At 47.6% G+C, this 20623-nt stretch overlaps 1 protein-coding gene across 3 annotated transcripts in view; it reads left to right on the top strand.

Moving 5' to 3' along the window:
• Positions 1–20623, top strand: part of LOC146798226 (uncharacterized) — a 1134427-nt gene that overhangs the window by 763605 nt on the left and 350199 nt on the right. The gene's annotated exons all lie outside the window — the stretch shown is intronic.

The following is a 20623-nucleotide window of genomic DNA, read 5'->3' as shown; positions in this document are numbered from 1 at the left end:
CCTTGGAACACTCCTGCTTTGCTGGCATTGCTGTCGGTGGGGCTGCTACATGGTTGTGGGTGGTGTTCATGTGTTGGGTGTGTGGGAAATGTAGTAGTGTGCTGCTCATAGGGGGGACCATGGGATCTGTGTGCCATCACACGGTGTTAGCTAGCTTTCTCAATTAATGTAAGCATTTGCTGCATGTTGCAATTGTCCCAAGGTGTTTTCCTTCCTCTGTGTACCCTGACTTCTTCCCTGCAGGGTGTTCCCAATATTTAGCGCCGAGCTGTGTGTACATTAGCTGGGTGTGTGACGGACTCCTTCAACTTTGCACATGCATGCTGAGCCATTCTCCACCTGCATCATTCGTGGCATCCTTGGTAGTCATTGTACTTGTGTATGTGGACTATTGACATGACTTCATGTGTACATGTTTTCTTTTTGGCCCTATGCATGCGTATACTTCCAGCCTCGCACACATGTGGTACATGTACTGCAGGGTCTTTGTGCACCTGACTGACATTTGTGGGCATGGTATCTGTGGCTACTCCACCCTGTGCGTTCCATGGGCACTGCTGGGAGTGATAGGCCCCCACCCCTCCTGTCTCAGGGCACTGCTGGAAGTGATAGGCCCCCACCCCTCCTGTCTCAGGGCACTGCTGGGAGGACTCTGCACACACCCCTCCTGTCTCAGGGCACTGCTGGGAGTAATCGGCCCCCACCCCTCCTGTCTCAGGGCACTGCTGGGAGTGATAGGCCCCCACCCCTCCTGTCTCAGGGCACTGCTGGGAGGACTCTGCACACACCCCTCCTGTCTCAGGGCACTGCTGGGAGTGATAGGCCCCCACCCCTCCTGTCTCAGGGCACTGCTAGGAGTGATAGGCCCCCACCCCTCCTGTCTCAGGGCACTGCTGGGAGGACTCTGCACACACCCCTCCTGTCTCAGGGCACTGCTAGGAGTGATAGGCCCCCACCCCTCCTGTCTCAGGGCACTGCTGGGAGGACTCTGCACACACCCCTCCTGTCTCAGGGCACTGCTGGGAGGACTCTGCACACACCCCTCCTGTCTCAGGGCACTGCTAGGAGTGATAGGCCCCCACCCCTCCTGTCTCAGGGCACTGCTGGGAGTGATAGGCCCCCACCCCTCCTGTCTCAGGGCACTGCTGGGAGGACTCTGCACACACCCCTCCTGTCTCAGGGCACTGCTGGGAGTGATATGCCCCCGCCCCTCCTGTCTCAGGGCACTGCTGGGAGGACTCTGCACACACCCCTCCTGTCTCAGGGCACTGCTAGGAGTGATAGGCCCCCACCCCTCCTGTCTCAGGGCACTGCTGGGAGGACTCTGCACACACCCCTCCTGTCTCAGGGCACTGCTGGGAGGACTCTGCACACACCCCTCCTGTCTCAGGGCACTGCTAGGAGTGATAGGCCCCCACCCCTCCTGTCTCAGGGCACTGCTGGGAGTGATAGGCCCCCACCCCCCCTGTCTCAGGGCACTGCTGGGAGGACTCTGCACACACCTCTCCTGTCTCAGGGCACTGCTAGGAGTGATAGGCCCCCACCCCTCCTGTCTCAGGGCACTGCTGGGAGGACTCTGCACCCACCCCTCCTGCGTCTGGGCACTGCTGGAAGTGATAGGCCCCCACCCCTCCTGTCTCAGGGCACTGCTGGGAGGACTCTGCACACACCCCTCCTGTCTCAGGGCACTGCTAGGAGTGATAGGCCCCCACCCCTCCTGTCTCCGGGCACTGCTGGGAGGACTCTGCACACACCCCTCCTATTTCACTATATGTACGCTCATGACATACACGGATGTGGGTAGGCTCCATGCATTCGAGGTGGGGGTACGGGTCGTACTTACACTGTTGGGGTGGGGGTACGCTCCATGAATACGAGGTGAGGGTACGGATCGTACTAACACTGTTGGGGTGGGGGTACGCTCCATACGTACGCGGGTGGGGGTACGTGTCGTACGTACAATGTTTGCATAGGGGGTACGCTCCATGCATTCGAGGTGAGGGTACGGGTCGTACTTACACTGTTGGGGTGGGGGTACGCTCCATGAATACGAGGTGAGGGTACGGATCGTACTTACACTGTTGGGGTGGGGGTATGCTCCATACGTACGCGGGTGGGGGTACGTGTCGTACGTACAATGTTTGCATAGGGGGTACGCTCCATGCATTCGAGGTGAGGGTACGGGTCGTACTTACACTGTTGGGGTGGGGGTACGCTCCATGCATTCGAGGTGAGGGTACGGGTCGTACTTACACTGTTGGGGTGGGGGTACGCTCCATGCATTCGAGGTGAGGGTACGGGTCGCACTTACACTGTTGGGGTGGGGGTACGCTCCATGAATACGAGGTGAGGGTACGGATCGTACTTACACTGTTGGGGTGGGGGTACGCTCCATACGTACGCGGGTGGGGGTACGTGTCGTACGTACAATGTTTGCATAGGGGGTACGCTCCATGCATTCGAGGTGAGGGTACGGGTCGTACTTACACTGTTGGGGTGGGGGTACGCTCCATGCATACGGGGTGGGGGTACGGTCCGTACATGTCCGTCCCCACGCTATGTGATGCATGTGCGGCCCGTACCCAGGCCTTTGCCACGTGGGTACGAGCCGTCCCGCCATTGTTGGGGTGACGTAGGTGTGGGCGTGGTACGACTCGTACCCACGCTCTTAAGGCGTGGGTACGGGACGTACCTGTCTGGTTGTGTTGCCGGTTCGCGTCGTGAAGGACTTCCGTTCTGGCGGTCGCTGGCTTGGCTGGACACGCCCCCACCCCCTCGTAGTGACCAGGGCCTGGGAGTCAGGTATGTCCAGGGCATGTGTGCTGTGTGACTTTGGTGGGGGGTTTGTGGCCTGCCCTGGTCTTGCCACCCCCCCCCCCTTTTCCCCCTCCCTTTGTTGTTCTGACCTTCTGCGGCGTCTGCGTCGTAACCTGTAGAGGAGGTCGACTGCTATGAGGGCCGGGATGACACATAGATTCGGGTCCATGTCTGTCCGTCGCGTACGGTTACTCCTTGTTCGCGTCGTCCTGTCTGTCCGTCGTGTACTGGTACTCTTTGTTCGCGTTGTCCTGTCTGTCCGTCGCGTACTGGTACTCCTTGTTCGCGTCGTCCTGTCTGTCCGTCGCGTACTGGTACTCCTTGTTCGCGTCGTCCTGATTTCCCGGCAGTTTTTGGCTGCCGGATAATATTCACCGTGCGGGATGACGTCGGTGCGAATCGTAATTCCTGGTTCGTGAATGGCAGACTGCGAGCGTCCCGACGTCAGGTCGGCGCGTTCCCGGATCGCATTTGTAAAAAAAAGTTCGTCGGTCGGGCTTTTGTACGATTCGTACGGAAATGGTGTTTCCGTGCGAATCGTAATTCCATGTTGGTAGATTTTGACGACCGGGTACGCGTCGGACGGAGAATTTGCTCCGTCCGACGGTTCGTACCCGGTTTTTACAGGATCGTGATCGGCTCCTTAATTGTGCTTGCTCATCCATGATCCTCTTCGCTATTCCAAGAGTTGCCCAGTTTGCTTTTGTAGCCTCTTTCGCTGAGAGTTTTTTGTGACATTGAACTCAGTTGTTTCCAGGTCACTGAATAGTAGATCCTCCAGTTTGCTGATTGGTGTTAGCAGTCGCGGAACATTCCCTCTGTTAAGAATGTTCCCCCGGCCTCTGGACTTGTATTCCGGGATGAACAGAATAGTACGGGTTTCTGGCTGCACCTGCATGTCATTAATGAGTGGGCTTGATGTACCCCTTCTTCCAATCCGGGGGGGGGTAGGTGGGGGTGGTTGCTGCCAGAATCTGTGCTGGTTCTAAGATATTTTCAATAGTTAAAGTTGGAGTTTAAGTTTCTTCCTGTGAAGCTACAATCTATCCCTTTGCCGATTTGGAAGAAGGTTGTTATGTCGGTCTTCCTTTTCCTGCCCTTCCTCCTCTATTTTCTGCGTTGCATTAAGGCAGATGGTGCTAGTGTTCTAGCCTCATCTTTCTCTGACTGCCCTAGCTGAGGCATATCCTTTCTGATAACTGACTCCTCCAAGGGTATGGATGGGTACCCACCCATCGCCCTGAACTTTGATGTCCACATTATTCTGAGAGTGATCGTTTTGAATTTGAGCATGTTCCTTGCTGGTTTTGTCCTCGGAAGTGCCTTGGTTGTTTGTTCAGTTGTTGTATTACCCATCCCGGGAAGGCTAGCCTGGAACATTATCCTTGTGGTTTGAGTTACTTCTTTTATATCAGACAAGAGATCCCCCATCGCAATTAGTAGTGTTGCTAGTTTGTCGACTATTGTGACGCAGGTGCAACATGACTGAGTTAGTTGCGTTTTAGCCTGAGCCCTTCTAATCAAAGTATTCATATCAGATAGTTTAGTGTTGATATTTGAGACATGTATGGCCAGGAAATTATGGAGTGATAATTGAAAGTTTGGTATTGCATGGCATTGATTGACAGTTGCATGGTGTTTAATAAGCATGTCCATATATTGTCTGTCCTGTTCTGCTTCTCCTCAGTGTTCGTGATTTCAGGCATTTTGCTGCCTTTCTCCTGAGATAATTCAGGGGCTTATGAAGCTACCAATTCTGCCCACTGTTGCAAAGTGAGGTATGATGTGTTTGCTGTATCTATCCTCTCTGGCCTGGCGGGGGGATCATTATCAGAGGCACTATTTGCAGCCTGCTTTGAAGTTGAAAGCGTGGCCAGATGAATTTCACTGAGCCTCTATTGCTTGGCTAGCCATGTGGTCAGCCAAATCTGATTATGCTTCATGAAGCTTCCTTTAGGTGTGAATAAGTTATAATGCCCAGATCACCCGAATTTCTTCTACCAGAGAGTTCTAGTATTTCTTGAAGTTGTGAAGCCGGGCTTGTTATCAGTGTTTCCTTAGGGTAGGCCTCCAGGTAGGTTTGTTCATTACTGTGTATATATCAGTTTGTTTGAACTGGGGATATCAAAGGTACACATGAGAATGAGAATTGTTGGTTCGATCGGGTCCTTATGACCCCTTTCCTTTCTGATAATGTGATGTAATTGTAATAATTTCTCTGCATAGTGAGCATTTCTGTGGCAGTCTCCACTCCGCATTGAAAGGGAGCACACTTGAGTCTTCCAAAACCATGTTAGTTCTTTGCCCTTTGAGCACCGCGGCTCCTTGGTGGCCTCCGTTACCTGGAGCGTATATTACCTTGTTCACGTTTCCATCAGTCATCTTTGTTTTCTTAGCGCCTAAGGTGCTGATCTGTTCTATAACCACTGGGTGCAGAGGGTACGGGAGTCCATTGCGCCCCTCATTACTTGAGCATAGCACCGCCCCTACATCCTATACAAAATAACATTTTGTGTAGATCTTTGACTGATACTTCGTTGTTGCTGCAGTTGTGGCAGTATCTACCAAAGCCAAGTGAAGGGGTGAGGCTAAAACACTTTCTTCTGTTAGTATCCTTTTTTTGGTTGCTTTGTTTGTCCCTTTGTAGTATTTTTTCCTTTTATATGCTGTTGATGATCCCATTTGCCTCTCTCTCCCTGATCTCATATTGATGCAATCAACAGGGCCTGGTCACCTCCTAAGCTTTCCTGCTTGGACTCTCCTTGTTCTTAAGTCTATACAGATAATTCTGGTTCGTTGGGTCACTGGATCTGCCTATTTTATGTTTCTGTTGTACTCTTATTGCATGGTAAATTTAAAGAGGCTACCTCTGCTTAAGCTAAGTTGATTTGCGTTGTGCCCAAGAGGAGAGAAGATGAGAGGAGCTCTCAGGCTAGGACAGGTTCGCTGCTGGTGAGGCAGATCGCAGGTGGGTGAAAGGCTAGCAAGCTGGTTGAGAGAGGCTGCAGAGCCACATGATGATTGTTAGGGTGTCCCAGGATGTCCCAAGACCATGGAGAGACTTATAAAGAGTCACCACACCCCCGCCAGAGTGTATCCCGAGGCTCCGGGGGGAGCACGAGTACGCTGGATCACCAGCAGGCTAGTGGGTAGTGAATCTGGAGAGAGGCGAAAGGCTGGCAAGCTGCTTGGGAGAGGCTATGGAGCTGTGGGGCCCAACAAGGAGCATCAGGTTCAGGTGCAGGCGTGCAAGAGAGCCCACTCGATCACAAGCTGCACCTTGCCGAGCTGGGACTCCTCCACGAGCACAAGGACTCAACCGGACGGCAGGTTTTAACCACCCAGAGTCTCAGACCTCAGATCTGAAATCTCCCACTTCAACTTTGTTATGTCTGTCTTCCATTTCCTGCCCTTCCTCCTCTGTTTCCTGCATTGCTTTAAGGCAGATGGTGCTAGTTTTCTGGCCTCATCTTTCTCTGACTGTCCTAGCTGAGGGGAATCCTTTCTGATAACTGACTCCTCCAAGGGTATGGATGGCTGCCCACCCATCCCCTGATCTTTGATGTCCACATTATTGTGAGAGTGATAGTTTTTGATTTGAGCGTTTTCCTTGCTGGATTTGCCCCCTGAACTGCTTTGGTTGTTTGTTCAGTTGTTGTATTACCCATCCAGGGAAGGCTGCCTGGGACACTATCCTTGTGGTTTGAGTTGCCTCTTTTACATCAGACAAGAGATCCCCATCGCATTTGGTAGTGTAGATAGTTTCTCGACTTTTGCGACGCAAGTGCAACATGACTGAGTTAGTTGTGTTTTAGCCTGAGCCCTTCTAATCAAACTATTCATGTCAGGCTCCTTGGTGGCCTCCCTTAACTGGAGCATCTATTACCTTGTTCACGTTTCCATCAGTCATCTTTGCTTGCTTAGCGCCGAAGGTGCTGATCTGTTCTATAACCACTGGGTGCAACGTGGACGGGAGACCCTTGAGCCCCTCATTACTTGAGCATAGCACTGCCCCTGCATCCTTAACAAAAGAACATTTTGTGTAGATCTTTGATGATATCTCATTGTTGCTACAGTTGTGGCAGTATCTACCAAAGCCAAGTGAAGGGGTGAGGCTAAAACACTTTATTCTGTTAGTGTTCTTTTTTTGTTGCTTCATTTGTCCCTTTGTATTTTCTTTTCCTTTTATTTGCTGTTGATGATCCCATTTGCCTCTCTCTCTCCCTGAACTCATATTGATGCAATCAACTGGGCCGGGCCACCTCCTAAGCTTTCTTGCTTGGAATCTTCTCGTTCTTAGGTCTATGCAGCTAATGCTGGTTTGTTGGGTCACTGGATCACTAGGTCGCTGGATCCGCCTATTTTATGCTCCTATTGTACTCTTATTGCATAGTAGTTTTAAAGAGGCTAGCTCTGCTTAGGCTAAGTTGGTTTGCGTTGTCCCCAAGAGGAGAGAAGATGAGAGGAGCTCTCAGACTGGGACAGGATCGCTGCTGGTGAGTCAGATCGGAGGCAGGGGAAAGTCTAGCAAGCTGGTTGAGAGAGGCTGCAGAGCCCCACAATGATTGTTAGGGTGTCCCAGGATGTCCTAAGACCATGGAGAGAATGAAGAGAGCCGCCACTCCCCCCACCAGAGTGTATCCTGAGGCTCCGGGGGGAGCACCAGCACACTGGATAGCTAGCAGGCTAGTGGGGTCTGAATCTGGAGAGAGGCAAAAGGCTGGCAAGCTGGTTGGAAGAGGCTATGAAACTATGGGGCCCAACAAGGAGCATCAGGTTCAGGTGCAGGCGTGCAAAAGAGCCCACTCGGTCGCAAGCCGCATCCTGCTGAGCCTCCTCCACAAGGACTCAACCGGACGGCAGGTTTAAACCACCCAGAGTCTCAGACCTCAGATCTGAAAGCTCCCACTTCAACACCCTCCGTGCTGCTCACTCTGGCAGGCACTCACCGGCTCAAGCGCAGAGTCCAAATTCTTGCTCAGGTGCAACTAGCCACCACCATGACGCCGCAGGAGGGCACAGGGGGCACGGCAGGGTACCACAGTGGCGTCAGAAGATCACCCGTGGGGGCCACAGCAGGGCACTGTGTGTGCTCTGTCCTGATTGGCAGATTGTTCCTATCTTCATGTGGCATCTAACTTTAATGAATTTTGGGAACTGAGGTAATTCAGGTTCCGATCTCGTTCGTATTTAGCCACCATTTTGTGTCTTTCTGTCATTTTGTGTTGCCCTCACTCAGGCGGCACAGTGAACGAAGAGTTGTTTTTCCTCATCCTACTGCAACGTGTCAAATAACCTCCTGCCTCTGTTTATAGCTGGTGTCGGTCCGGCCGACTCCACTAATCCTCGTCTGGTCTGACTGATCCCTGTTTCAACTATCCGTTGGTTCGCACCATTCTTTCCTGACTTTATCTTATCCCCTGGCCTTCGCTATTCTTCACTCTTATTCTCTCATTTCACAACTGTCCTCTAGGCCATACAAATGTGTCCTGCCACCTGCAAGTCGACTTATAAACACTACCACTGATTAACTTGTGGGGAAGGTTGACAAACACTGTTGGGAGAGGGGCTTATTTGAGTTACTCAATATCTTGTTTTCACATTCTTCTCATTGGTTGACCCTGTATGCGTTGGGAGTGTTCTTTGTGAATATAAAAGATTGTGCGCCACGAAGTAAAGTGGCAGTCTCCTAGGAACATACTGAGTGTACTTCTGGGACAACTGTACTTTGCTGCAGCTAATAAATCTTATCTTCTACACCTAACGGAGTGTCCCGTGTCTCTGTTCGACAAAGCAGGTGAACTCAGGAGATTAAGGCGTACCCTGCGCCGCCAGGCCCCTAAGGTCTTGGTTCTTCAATTGGCGCCCGAACGTGGGCCGGCTTCAGAGGTAGCAGTTCTTGCCCGAGGATCATGAGGAGCCCCGCAGGAAAATTCTGGAGGAATCGCGAACCACGTCAAGCGACCCCTGTATGTCGAAGTGGTTCGAAGGTCTTTTGCAGCCCGGTTTCTCCTTTCTGACGGCTGCTGATTACTGCTGGCCTGACTGCCGCCCTGCTTTGGTCCCTTTGATGATGTTTGGTATCGCGAGACATTAGACGGGCCTCTGTTGGCGTAAGAAGACACTTAGTTAAATATTGGTGGGTAGCTCCCGCTATTTTGTTTTGATTTGGGTCTTTGATTCGGCTATTGCAAAAGCCGAAGCCGAGGGGTGAGTACGTTTGTGCTATAGTATTTGATTGAACCCCTTGATGTTTGTAAACAGTCCAGTGAAATAACGATGCCTGGTCTGAATAAGTTTAGGAAGTTCTGTTGCTTTGGTTGTAATAGGGATTCCCGGCTGGAGGACGCTTGTCCGATTCCTCCGGTTGGAACTCCCACCTATGAGCTTTATGCAAAACATGGTGTTGGCCCCATTGCCTTTAATAAGGCATGGATCCGATACACGAAGAACGATGGCGTTCTACAGTGGCCACTAAATGGTAGTTTTGAGCCTGACATATTAGACAATTTGGACGCGATATTGTTAAAAAAACAAGCCCGGCCGGCAATGTTTGACTCTTTTCACCTCTGGCGTAAGGAAGCCAAACAGAAAGAAATTAAGCAGGCAAAACGAGATAGGAAAGCACAAAATATGACGATTATATAGGCTGCCCAGCAGTTTAAAGATAATGAGATTGATAATGCAACGTAAATTTCAGAAAGACAGCATCGTATGGCAATAGATAGATGCTATCCGGTGTTGCCTAATTCCCCGTCTGATAAAAGTAAGGATCTGGAGGAAGACCCTTTGATGTCTCACCTATTGAGATTGCCTCCACCCTATGTACAAGGTGCTAATGCACCCCCGTTGTTACAACCTGTTCAGCTACCTGTTGTCCCCCCACCTGTTCCGGTTCTTCCACATTTGCCCCTTCCGGTATTGCCACCCCCACCTCTCGTGCCACCGATTCCTTTGTCTCCATCTCCTGAACCTCAATCTTCTTTGCCTTCGGCTCCCCTTATAACTGCCAGTTCCTCTGCTGTATCGCCTAATACCTTGTCCCCTGTCCTTATGTCTAATTCTCCTACTGTGCGCAAACAAATATCTGGTTTCTTGTCCCCTTTCTTTGAGACTCTAAACATGTCTCCGGCTTTTTCTTGAAGACAGTCTCGTAGTCAACTTCCAGGTTCCGACGAACGGGTGGTATTGGACTCTCTCGCTCGCAAATGGATCGAGAAGGGTCCCCAGTATAGTGTGAAAGATATCATGGCCACCTTTCATCAGTGGGAAGCGCCCACGCAGAGATATGTATTTAATGTTATGTGTGACACTCTTGCTAAAGAATGGGAGGATATGGATTTGCGTTTACTTCCCCAGGGTTTGTTGGATGTTCAGGCTAATTTCGATAAAGGACTCATTGTGGGTTCTAAGGTTGAGGACGCCGTAAGGACACTTGTTACTTTTAGGTCGTTATTTTCTTCACAAACTTTTCTTGATTGTGATCCTGCTGTTCGGCAGACATTGAAACAGTACCCAATGAGAGAGGTTCCTCTGATATGGAGGGAAGAGGTTGCGCAAGCATGTAATAATCCAGCTATTCCCGCTCACTTCCAGCGTATATGGGTACATGTGCCCTGGAAGAGATCTGATGTTTTGGCCCTCAAATAATCTTTACCGGATCCCCGTAAAAACCCTGCTGGTTATTATAAAGAATTGTCTCAGACTGTTGATGCCTGTATTATAAACTTAGCGGATATTGACATGCTGATGGGAAATGTAGTCCCACAAGCGTTATGGGCTCGGATTCGTAAAGAGGATCACGTTCAAGAATTGGGTGGTACATGGGATGCTATAACTGCCTCGGATAGAGCACAAGTGGGTGGTGCTAAGCCTGAGGGTTTGATCACAGAACTCCCTGGTAGAATTATTACTTTAATGAAAACAATGATGCCCGCCTTACGAGTTAATTGGGATAAATTAGCCGCGTGCAAACAGAAGAAAGATGAGAGTGTCTCCGATTTCTTCACTCGTTTCGAGGAGACGTTTATTGATCACAGTGGTCAGGATATGACTACGGAGGGTGGACAGCGATTATTTGTAGATAAGTTCGTATTTAATTTGCTCCCCGAGTTGTCACATAAATTAAAAGACTCTGAAAGTTCATGGGCTGTTTCTTCTTCTGCTCAGATATTGGCTACTGCTCAATATTACGAAAACAGGGACAAAGAGGAAAAAGACAAGCAAGAGAAAAAGACTAAAGAATTAAAAACGAAGGTTCTTCTGCAACAAGCTTATCCTCCTCGCTCTGCTCAGCGCCAGTTTCAACAGCCTCCCCAGTTTCAGAGGGTGTTTCAAAAACCTGAGCCCTATATTCCGCGGCCTTTGTTAGGTCCCAACCAATGCACCTATTGTAGGGAGGAAGGTCATTTTAAGAATAGCTGCCCGGTTTTATTACAGCGTAATGGAGGACTATCTACTCCACGAGGTCGTGGTGGTTCCCAGTTAGCGCCCAGTGGTAGAGGTCAAGGTATGTCGCCCCAGACACAGCGTTCCCCTCCACCTCTACATTCTATGAACTACTTTGATCAACAAAATACTCAGTCTACACAGTATTACAATGAGGATTACTATGTTGAAGGTGAGAATGACGGTCTTCACGCTAACTAGGACAGCCATAGACAAAGTAAGGGAGTTGTATCGATTCCAGTAGATCAGAATGGGCTTTATGTTAATGTCACTACAGTGGGTGTTTCAGAGCCATTTCTTTTAGATACTGGTGCAATGAGAAGTTCTATTATTCACTCTAAACTCCCTGGGGCACCTTTGTCTGGCTTAACAAACATATCTGTAGGATTTTCTGGCTCCCAGTTCATAGCCCGGTCTCTTGTCCTCTGCCTATTTCAATTGGTTCTTATGATTTGGAAGCTCCGTTTCTTCTAACGACTGGTTGCGGCGAAAATCTGTTGGGTTTGGATTTATTGAAAAGACTGCATGCAACGATATATTGTTCTCCTTCTGGTGTACATCTCGTTTTGGGGCAGAAACTGACTTCCCCAATGTATTTGTCTAAAGATCAATTTCCACCCAAATTGCTCTCTCTCCCTGCAACACTTTGGGCTACGAGTCCAAATGATGTTGGTTGTCTTGAGATCCCACCCTATGTTGTTACCCTCAAGCCCAATGCTAAATTGCCCCGCATCCCTCAATACAAAATTCCCAATGATGGTGAAAGAGCACTTTTTGCTATTATTTATGATTTGGTTCAGAAGGGTGTGATCGAGGAGACAAGGGGAAATGTATGCAATAGTCCTGTTCTTCCGGTTCTTAAACGCACTGATCCTTCTCAGCCTCCTGTTTATCGCTTTGTTATTGATCTCCGGGAGGTTAATAAAATTGTTGTACCACAGTTTCCTGTTGTTCCAGATATCACTGCCCTGTTAACTATGATACCTGCCTCGGCAGCTTGGTTTTCTGTTATCGATCTGAAAAATGCTTTCTTCAGCATCCCCATTGCTGAAGAGAGTAGGGATATTTTTGGCTTCTCTTTAGGAGGCCGAAGTTTCCGGTTCAAGCGCGCACCCCAAGGCTATTGTGAAAGTCCCTCCATCTATAGCCAAGCTCTGAAATGCCAGCTTGATGCTTTTCCTTTGCCGCCAGGTGCTACCCTCATTCAGTATGTGGATGATTTATTAATTGCTGCTGATTCTGAGGATATTTGCAAAAACATGACTATTGCACTACTGCGTCACTTGTCTGACCTTCACCATAAGGTTTCACCTTCTAAATTACAATATGCCCGCCAAGAGGTTACCTATCTAGGTCATCTCTTGTCGAAGGAGGGAAGGCGACTGACCCCAGAACGTATTCAAGCAATTGCACAAATGTCTGTGCCATCCACACAAAGAGAAGTGCGTGCCTTTCTGGGCATTACCTCTTATTGTAGACAATGGATTCCAAATTTTTCTTTGTTGGCTAAACCTTTGTTGGCACTCACTTTGAAAGACACACCCCAACCCCTTCCTTGGACTGATGAATGTCAGAAGAGTTTTTCTGATTTACATGCTGCTCTGTGCTCTGCTCCTGTGTTGGGTACCCCAGATTACAGTAAGCCCTTCACGCTCTATGTCCATGAAAGAGAGGGTTGTGCGTTGTCAGTCTTAACACAACGATTTGGAGACAAGCAGCGGCCATGTGCCTACTTTTCGGCTACATTAGATCCAGTAGCCAAGGCATTGCCTAGTTGTCTTAAAGCTACAGCAGCAGCAGCAATTTCTATTCGTCAATCTGCTGGAGTGGTGCTTGATAACTCTCTTATTGTCATGGTGTCATGGTACCACATGCAGTGGATATCTTGCTAAATAGGACAAAAACGCAGCATCTTACAAGCGCCCGCTTGTCTGGGTATGAACTGACGCTCTTGGCTAGTCACGTGCACATCAAACGATGTAACACTTTAAATCCAGCCACATTGTTACCTCTTCCAGAAGAGAAACATATTCAGGAACAACATGATTGTTTTCTCCGTACTGAGGAGGAGACAAAAGGTAGGATTGATTTGAAAGATACACCACTAATGAACCCGGATGGGATCCTATGGGTGGATGGCTCTTGTTTTAAACTCCCTAATGGTGAAACAACTTCAGCTTACGCTGTTACCACCTTGCATACAAATGTGGAGACAACACGCTTCAGACATAATTCAGCTCAGGCGGCTGAACTGATAGCTTTGACCAGAGCATGTGTGTTATCTAAGGGGAAGAGAGTGAATGTATATACTGACAGCCAGTATGCGTTTGGTGTGGCACATAGCTTTGGACGTTTGTGGAAGGAAAGAGGATTCTTTACCTCCCACGGTACCAAAATACAGCATGGTCAGTTGGTAACTGATCTTCTTGAGTCACTTGCTTTGCCTACCCAGATAGCAATCATAAAGTGTAGTGCGCATAAGAGGATTACTGATGATGTTGGTCGTGGGAATGCTTTTCCGGATGAGGTAGCGAAAGAAACAGCCAGGGATGCTATGAGTCGCACGTATGTTGCGGGCCCTGCAAATTGGGTCAAGGAAAAAGGAATGTGTGAGGATACTATAGAAAGTGTGAGATCGATTCAAGGAGAGGCTACAGAGAAAGAGTTGAGTAAGTGGAAACAGAGTACAGGAATGTTAGACGCGATGGGATGTTGGATAGAATTGTCAGAACATCAGCGTTGGCTGTTACCAGATGCCTACGTACTGCCTGTAGTTGCTATGGCACATGGTCCAGCCCACATCAGTGAGAAAGGAATATGTAAGCTTCTGGCTCCAGTGTGGCTGAACGAAGGGATTCCAAAATGTGCAGATAATCTAGTGAAGCATTGTATCGTTTGCTTGATGCATAATCCAGAAAAGGGAACCCCAACTCCAGCAGGTCATTTTGCTCCCCCAACATATCCTTTTGAGGTGTTGCAAATTGATTATATTCACATGGAACGATGCAACAATCTCAAATATGTTTTGGTGGTTGTGTGTGCCTTCTCCAGATGGATAGAGGCCTACCCCTGAAAGACAACACTGCTTTGTCCACTGCCAAAGTTCTTCTGAAAGAGTTCTTCCCTAGGTTTGGTTTGCCGCGCATTGTCTGGAGTGACAATGGAAGTGAATTTGTGGGCCAAATTATGAAAAAGGTGTGTGCTGGCCTTGGGATCGTCCAGAAATTCCATGCGGCGAACCATCCCCAATCAGCAGGTTTGGTAGAGTGCTATAACGGCACTCTCAAACTTAAGCTTGCAAAGGTACAGGCTAGCACGGGACTTGCCTGGCCCGATGCTTTACCTTTGGCTTCCCTATCCACTAGGACAGCTGTACATTCTCGTTTGGGACTTAGCCCATACGAGGTTGTTTTTGGGCGCCCGGCTAATGTTTGGGGAGTCCCTCGCCTTAAAAAGTATTCGGACTTACAGTATCCAATGCTGATTGATTATTTGCATGACCTCACCACTAAATTACGTGTTCTCCACCAACAGGTTCGAGACGCTTTACCAGAGGCCTCCACAGACCCAGGTCATTGTATCTAACCGGGAGACTGGGTCTGTGTGAAACTTTTTCAGAGGACAAGGAATTTGGAGCCTCGTTGGAGGGCGCCTCGACAGGTCCTTCTGGTCACGCGTACAGCAGTGAAGGTCGAAGGGAAAAAGAACTGGATCCATGGCGTGCACTGCAAAATGGTGCCCTTGCCCTTGCCTTTTGACCAGTGGGTCCGTAAGGGTGTAGGTGATTTTGAAGGCGAAAGGGTCCCTCGGTTTGTACCTTTCAGTAGTGCACACCTAGATGGAGCTCGGTCTGAAAAAGAAGATGACGATGTTTTACAAGAAGCAGTGCCGCCACATCTTCGATTGAACACTATGGATCCACAGACACTATTTCAGGACCAAACTGTACTGAACAGAACTCAATATAATTTAAGGCCTAGACTGGTCAAGGACACCTGAAATTTTCATCTCTTTCATGACATGTATCATCTGTCCAGGTTGCAGGGTCACGGTAGGAGTCTTGGTTTGTGACCTGTATAGTGGCTAGGCCCCCAGGACTTGCAGTGTCATAGGACGGCTAATAATCACAGCCAAGTGAGTAAGGAAGATTGCCGTGAGCAACAATTTTAGGGGATGGATGTCAAATTGCAGAAGAATAACAAGAAGGAAGAGATGAAAAAGAAATATTGTAAATCAGTGTACAGTCAATGTGGCATAACATTGTGTGTTCTTATGTTTTTTAGTATCTTATTGGCTTGTATTGGTTGGATTATTCATGTTATGCAGCACAAATCTGTTCCTACTTCTATTACCTTGCCTTTTCATTCTACTATCTCCCCACATCAATTATATACGCTTCCCCAACATGAACTAATCAGGAGAACAGAATATTTAAACAATTCATTTGTCCAGTTATTGCACCAACACCAATTGGTAGTCAACACAACCGACTGTTGGGTGTGTGGACTTAGGCCTCATACCACAGAAAAAGGGATGCCATATTTAGCCCTTCCATTTTCCTATGAAGGTTCCGCTTGGGCCTATTTTGTAATGTTTTCAAATGCATATCAGAACCGGTTTAGACGTCCAGCTGGTTCATATGGTAGTGGACAAGATTTTAGTCATAGTTCTCTGATAAAAGGAATAGTGGCTATGGCTAGAATCGTGGAGAATGGTAAGATTCCCGTTGATGAGAAACGGGCATACGATGCTTGGAACGTGACTCGTTACGCCACTAGCCTTACAGATAGGACTAGACAGGGAAAATCTCCACCAATTTGGACTGTGCCTCATCGAGGTAACTTTTGTCTACAAATAAATGGCCAGACTACTGACACTGGACAAGGAAAGAGTGTTTGTTCCCATACGTACATTCACACATCTCAGAATTCACCACCGTTAGTTCCATCCCAGGGCACGTATTTTGTCTGCCACGATAGAGCCTACACGTGGCTACCGACGGATTTTTCAGGAACATGCTATGTAGCCTTTCTTCTCCCCCCTACATATACTGCTCCTTCGGGACATCACAGAAACAGATATGGCAGAGGGGTTATTGATTCTAAAGACACGGCAGGACAAGAGGGAGGTGATTTCCTTAAAGGATTTCTTCCTTTTTGGAGCCCGATGGCCAACAGTAGAAACATGAGACAATTGGTTCGTGTTGTTGAGACTACCATAGATGTCACTGTGGGAGCCTTGAGCAATCTCACAGCTGAACTTCAGGCGGATCGTCTCATGACATTGCAGAACCGGATTGCGTTGGATGTTATTCTTGCAGATCGTGGTGGAGTTTGTAAATTGATCGGATCTAGCTGTTGCATTTATATACCTGACGACGCCCCTACAGTATACCAAGCCATCTCCAAATTACATGTGATCTCCGAGTCGATTCATCAGGACGAAGGAGATTGGTCTTTGTTGGAATGGTTTTGGGGATTACTGTCCAAATGGGGATGGAAGGTATTAACATTCCTTGGAGTAGTTTTGACCATCATTTTTTCCTGTAGTCTCTGTATGCAGTGTGGCCCCGCCATCTGTGGTATTTGTGCCACTATGTGTGTCCCAAGCCCTGTGCCACGGAAGACGGAGAGCATTAAAAGGATGTTGCAGCAACAGCTTGATGACCTCATGGCCATTGACGTTGACTCAGATTAAAATGAGTCTATGTGTCTTGCCTGAGTAATGGCAAAAGGAGGGTCTGAGGTAATTCAGGTTCCGATCTTGTTCGTATTTAGCCACCATTTTGTGTCTTTCTGTCATTTTGTGTTGCCCTCACTCAGGCGGCACGGTGAACGAAGAGTTGTTTTTCCTCATCCTACTGCAACGTGTCAAATAACCTCCTGCCTCTGTTTATAGCTGGTGTCAGGGTCCGGCCGACTCCACTAATACTCGTCTGGTCTGACTGATCCCTGTTTCAACTATCCGTTGGTTCGTACCATTCTTTCCTGACTTTATCTTATCCCCTGGCCTTCGCTATTCTTTACTCGTATTCTCTCATTTCACAACTGTCCTCTAGGCCATACAAATGTGTCCTGCCACCTGCAAGTTGACTTATAAACACTACCACTGATTAACTTGTGGGGAAGGGTGACAAACACTGTTGGGAGAGGGGCTTATTTGAGTTGCTCAATATCTTGTTTTCACATTCTTTTCATTGGTTGACCCTGTATGCGTTGGGAGTGTTCTTTGTGAATATAAAAGATTGTGAGCCACGAAGTAAAGTGGCAGTCTCCTAAGAACATACCGAGTGTACTTCTGGGACAACTGTACTTAGCTGCAGCTAATAAATCTTATCTTCTACGCCTAACGGAGTGTCCCGTGTCTCTGTTCAACAAAGCAGGTGATCTCAGGAGATTAAGGCGTACCCTGCGCCGCCAGGCCCCTAAGGTCTTGGTTCTTCAGAACGCGTGCCCCTCCGACCATATGTGTGTTACTGGGACCAATCTCCTTGGACCATTGTGGTATCTCTGCCTATCTGTGGGACTATTTCCTGTTCGCGCGTTTGTCCTGCTGGTTATGTGCCACTCCACCTGTGATCTGTCACACAGTAGCCTTAGGCCTAGGTCGGCAGGCCTGCCCGACCACGTATTTCTGACTCTGAGTTGATGGAGAGGTTATATCAGTGGATTTCAACTACAGTGATTCAAACTCATTTTTGTATGCACATTTATCATTGTGTACATCAGCATCAATATTAACATCTTTTTCAGTTTATGGCTGACTGGTGTCTTGGGTTGTTTAAAACATGGAAAAGCGCTATTTTACCAACTTGAACAGTGAGCAAAGGTTGCTTATGAAATAAACTTGTATGCAGCTGCTTTTGGCTGGAAATATAACAGCCTTTGTTCACAAGTCTGAAGTAAATAACTGAACATATTGGAACAGCATACACAAAGTAACATAACAAAACAATTAAAACATAACGGGACCCATCACAATAAAACTGTCAACAGAATGCAACAGTCACCACAGTACAACACAATACGATAACAGTACAAAAACACAACTGCACAAACAAATCAACAGTACTGCTCAACACCTCAACAAAATTCCACACATCAAATGTGTACAAATGTTCTTGTCACATATTACCACCTCCAGAATCCTGCTTGGATCAAGCACTGCCGTAACACCAAGGACCTGAAATTCCACCAGTCAAAATAGTTTTGTCATCTGGTGCATGGTCTCTGCCACTGTTTTGTTACATAGTGGAAGAGTTTGAGCAGCAATATGTTAGCATCTTAGTGGTTAATGGTTGTGTGTCACTGGAACTTAAAAAATAAATGCTGCCTTTTTTTGGAAATGTATCATCATTTGTTGAAATCTCAAAAATAATTACAGAGCACAACTCATGTAGCCCAAAAGAATAAAACAAAGTAAAATAACCACAGACAAATCCTAACAGGGCACAACACAGCCAAATGCTCAACACACAACACAGTACAATACTCACATCACAACAGCACAATTCAATGATGCAGAACAGAAACAGAGCACAAAGAAACAACACAACACATTACCTCCACAACAAAATGCAACACAATTACTAAACAACACACCGCCACAAAAACACAACAAAATAACCTAAAACACAACACACCACTACAGTGCAGCCCAACAACAATACAATGGCACAACACAAAATATCAGAGCATCACACATAAATAACAGAATAACTACACAAAAATACAAGCAAAACAAAAAATACACCAATACACCATACCATAATATCATACTTTTACAAGAGTGGTAGAAATGTCCTTGTGGGGGTTTTTAGAAGGCTGGGTCGGAGGTAAAAGCGAGGAGGCTTAGTTGATTTCTCAATTATAGCTTTTATTGAGGTTTAGGATACAGAAATAGTTATAAGCCTAAACTTCCTCTCGAAGTAACCAGGTCATTTGATGAGGTGGTTCTCCGCGGAGTCTGAGAGCAAGAGAAACAAAAAAACTTTGAGCGGTAAGTATAGGCCTGAATTGTAATGGATTTTCTTCTAGTTTCCCACACCTTTAGTGAGAATGATAGGTGAAAAAATATTCCTTAAAAAAGGAAAATATCTATACATAAGATCTTTCCCAGGTTAAGGTTAATGCCTTAGTACTTGCATAAGGTTTTTGCATAAGAAAAGAAAAGGAAAAATAATTGCACAAAAGGAGAAAGGAAAAAAAGAAATCTAATGTGAAAATAATAACAAAGGATTAAGGTTTATCTTGAAGTTCTTAGCGAGGGAATACATTGAGAAAGAAATCCCTTCTTGGTTGTCCTATTTCAAAGTTAATAAGGTTGAAAGGCTTTCTGGTACTTGTAGTGCAAGTATTTTGCATGCAATAGCCAGTGGTTCTTTTAAGATCCGTGTGCAATAGATGAGGCGTGCCCTTCACTATTCACCTCTTGTGCCCCTTTTCTCAGCGTCTTCGTCCTCCCGACTGCGTCCTTCACAGCTCTCTGGCTTGGCGTCTTCGTCTTCCCGACCGTGTCCGTCACAGCTCTCTGACTCGGCGGCTTTTGGGACGTTCCTTCCTTTCCTCGAGCTGGATTCTCTTCTCACTCTGCAGTCCACTGAGGCTTCGTATTATGCTTCTGTTTCTTTACTGAAGCAAATACAGGAGCCAATAAACTTTAAACAGCATAACCTGGAAGGACTGCTCCTCCTTGCATAAACCAATCACAATACCCCCATAGGTATAAATGTCCTGAACTCTTTGGTCCGTCCTCTTTCTTTGCTGCTGCAGCAGCGAGTTAAGTACATGCAACATTACCTTTCATTTGTGTTAATTGTAACTGTTGGTGATTTATGGCATAATTATTGCATGCTTACTATGATGTATTTGACACAGCGCGCAGCGGTATTTTCGTTTGGTATTGGTATCGGTGGCTATTAGTGGAGCGGGACAGACGCGCTTTGCGCACTCGAGGAGGCAGTCCCCTTTCCATTGCCACGATCTACGCGCATGCGCAAGCAGCTGGATCGGGTTTTATCAACCGATCAGCTCCTCGCGTACGCGCTGCTTGACTACCCAAATCCTCGGGCCCTGTGAATACCCGACGGGGTGAATAAACGCCTAAGGCTGGGCCTCAGGGGAGTATTCAAGGCGTGGCTCCCTCCACATTCAAGTTTTTAAGAATAACCAAGAAATAGGTTTTTATAACAAGTTTGCTAACAGGTAATCTTTAGGTCTAAAGAAGTTTGTCACCCCTGGGTTGCTCCCCCCTGAACCTCCTCCACACCTCCACTAGCAAAATGGCGTACTACTCAGAGGACATTAAACACTGAGCTGACTATACTGATTATGCTGAGTTTGACGAAGTGCCTTTACAG

The sequence above is a fragment of the Triturus cristatus genome, chromosome 9, assembly GCF_964204655.1.
Source record: "Triturus cristatus chromosome 9, aTriCri1.1, whole genome shotgun sequence".
Taxonomy (NCBI): Eukaryota; Metazoa; Chordata; class Amphibia; order Caudata; family Salamandridae; genus Triturus; species Triturus cristatus.
The sequence above is the reverse complement of the archived record's forward strand: the minus strand, read 5'-3'. Positions and strand labels throughout refer to the sequence as shown.